General features: G+C 25.3%; 1 pseudogene; it reads left to right on the top strand.

Moving 5' to 3' along the window:
• Window positions 1–621: 621 nt before the first annotated feature.
• LOC149549702 (GDSL esterase/lipase At1g28650-like) lies at window positions 622–3015 on the top strand (annotated as a pseudogene).
• Window positions 3016–3280: the final 265 nt, after the last annotated feature.

Here is a 3280-nt window from a genome sequence, read left to right as displayed (position 1 = left end):
AACTTCACTCTAAAGAAAAAACATTAGGTAGAAGTTACAAAAGAAATGCCAAGTTACATTCTAAAAATATATATAAAAAGCTACTTATGCATGTGGGTATGGTGGATAGGAAGCAAGTATTTGCAAAATATTGCATGTGACACTACATGAAAAATAAACTAATTTTATTATTATTATTAATTAAACTAAAGAAAAAATATTAGGTAGAAGCTACAAAAGAAATGCCAAGTTACATTCTAAAAATATATATAAAAAGCTACTTATGCATGTGGGTATGGTGGATTGGAAGCAAGTATTTGCAAAATATTGCATGTAACACTACATGAAAAATAAACTAATTTTATTATTATTATTAATTAAACTCAAGTATAACAGAACCCAAAATTGCATTGTAAATTCTTGTCTATAAATAAAATGATTTTATAAATTGATTATTTTTATTATAAAACCATAAAATAAATAAAATAATTTTATAAATAGATTATTTTTATAAATAGAAATATCTTAGTTGAAACTAGCTTTATTATTAGTGATTAGTAGATTCAAACAATTCACTATAAATTGCATAGAATCAAAACAAATTAAGCACAAAAAGTTCGATTTGTGTAATTCTTTTTGAAGATGAAGTTTTCAAAATTTATATTGTTCTTCTAATTGCTCTGCTTCCAAATTCAAGTTGGTGAATATAAATCTCCAATTTATAGTTTTGGATATTCTTTTACAAACATGGGGAATTTGTTAATCATATTGCTATTATTACCCTGTGTTTTGCAGCTGAAGCTCTCTGTCAACCATGATTAAATCCTTATCTACTAAGGTCTGCAGATTTTAGTGCTAGTGTAAATTTTGCAGTTGCAGGAGCTACTACTCTAGATCCTTCTTTTTTCCATACAAGAGGAATTGGAGGACTTGCTACAGAGTTTTCCTTGGATACACAAATAAATTGGTTGTTGTAACACAAGCAAGATTATTGTTCATATCATAAAGGTATGTTTTTTCGTTCATATTATAAAGTTGTGTTTTTTTTTCAAAATGTAATTTGAATTTATTATGTGAAGATGATATTACAACACAAACAATAAAAGTGAGACAAAAGGAAGATTGGTTGTTTTGATAATGTCTTCCAACCAGGCCTAGAATTTGATGGTCGCACCTGCCTATCATATGATTTTGTAATGATAGCTAAAAAAAATTTTGGCCTTTTATTTTACATTTTAAGGAGAAAATCGATTGTCAATTTTTTGCGTTTTAAGATAATTTAAAAGTTCATTTTAAATTTAAATATTTCATAAATGAGAATAATAAATATTAATCAATAATATTTGCAAAATTCTTAGTGAATAACTTTAAATTAGTAATTAGTAATATATACAAAAATCTCAAATAAAAGAAGAAGTTTCTAAAGTAGTAATATAAAAATAAATAAAAATAAGTTTTTAAAATTCATTGTATTCTTATTTGAACAAAGATTTTGAATAATCATCAAAATAGAAACAAACAAAAAATAGAAACACATATATAATCAAATAATACATATTTATCATGCATACATATTATAACAATTATAAAATGATATTTTTGTATATTATTAAATAAAATATTAAGTTGTCTATAACAAGTGTTGATGATTTACTAATAAATTTATTTGTTATATTGATGGTTCTCTAAAATATTAGCTTATCAATTCATATGGTCATACAATTTTTTAGCCTGTCATATACGGTTAAAAAGTTCAAAGACGACCAATACAACCATCAAATTCCAGGCTTGCTTCCAACAATGATTTATGGAAAATTAAAATGTAACCAAAAAAATTGTAGAAATAATAAACTCTTCAAATGATTACAAATGCAAATTAAATAGATTTGATGGCTTTTGGTGATGAAAACTAGCACCCATCTCTTGTGTTCATTTGTCTGCACCGAAACTTTTTTTCACTGTGTATGCAGAGAGAATATTGTGGTTCAACTATTAACAAATACAAGTCAGAATTTCCTTATGAAACAACAATTAATGAAATATGAACCAAGATTAGTTATAATAAATATTCCAAATTAAGACAAGATATATCTTTTTAAATTATTTCTTGTTTTTTAATATTACAAGTTTATTTTATAGTATTTTTGTTGTTAAAATGTAAATTGTAGTATTTATATTTTGACATTGCTTTATTGTTCATTTGTGCAGAATGTGATGAACACTTTGCCAATGCAATCTTTGTGATGGGAGAGATTGATGAAAATGATTATAACTACCCTTTTTCACAAGGACGATCCATAGTTGAAGTGAAAACTTTTATTATACCAGAAATCAATAAAATTGAAGGAGCACTTAGAGTAAGCATAATTTTTTTTTCCCTTATTTGTGAAGTTATTTTTTATACTTCAAGTGACAAAATTTTATGTTATTGTTTGTAGACATTGATCACTCAAGGGGGTGCAAAGAAGATTCTGATTCAAAATAATTTGCCTATTGGTTGCTCACCTTCTTGTCTTTCTATAAAAAAGGGTCATTTAGATGAAATGGGATGTTTGAAGAACTACAATAAGTTTGTATAGATGAGTAACATGATCTTGAAACAAATGGTAGAGCAAGTACAAAAAGAGCATCCAAACATTTCAATAGTTTTTGCTAATTATCATGGTGCAGTACTTGAAATTTTGAAGGATCCATTGTTTAATGGTAAGCAAGTTAGAATTAAAATAAAATTATTTTAATAATTATTTTATCCATTAAATTTATTTTTTAATAAATTTTTTCAATAATCAAATTGAGAATTTGTATTGTGCAGGGTTACAACCACATGTTCTTCAAACTTGTTGTGGACATGGAGGACTCTACAATCACAACCCACTATTCACATGTGGTTCTATAAGATGTTGCCCTAATCCTCAAAAATATTTTAATTGGAATGGAGTTCATTTAACAGAGGCTACATACAAGAGAATTGCTTCAAAATTTATAGATGGAGAATTTACAAGCCCTTTGTTTAATTTTCTTTTTAAGAATTGTTAGATATTGTCACATACTATCTACAAAGTTTGTTAAAGATTAACAAAAGGAAATTTACAGGTTCCTTTTAGTTTGATTTTAAATAAAATTAAGTATTATTTGTCTAACAAGTTGTGAATCTTTTTATAGAAAATAAATTTTAAAAAATCACCCTATTTGATTCTGTTCAAGAATTATCTATGTAATGTTCATAAAATTGTTATTTAACATTTCTGATTTAGATGTATAATTTTTTAAAAGGTTATTGCTTTAAAATATATATTTGTAA

The sequence above is a fragment of the Cupressus sempervirens genome, chromosome 7 (assembly GCF_028749045.1).
Source record: "Cupressus sempervirens isolate cs-2001-9-10 chromosome 7, ASM2874904v1, whole genome shotgun sequence".
In the NCBI taxonomy this organism is placed as follows: Eukaryota; Viridiplantae; Streptophyta; class Pinopsida; order Cupressales; family Cupressaceae; genus Cupressus; species Cupressus sempervirens.
This window is presented reverse-complemented; position numbering and strand designations above follow the sequence as displayed.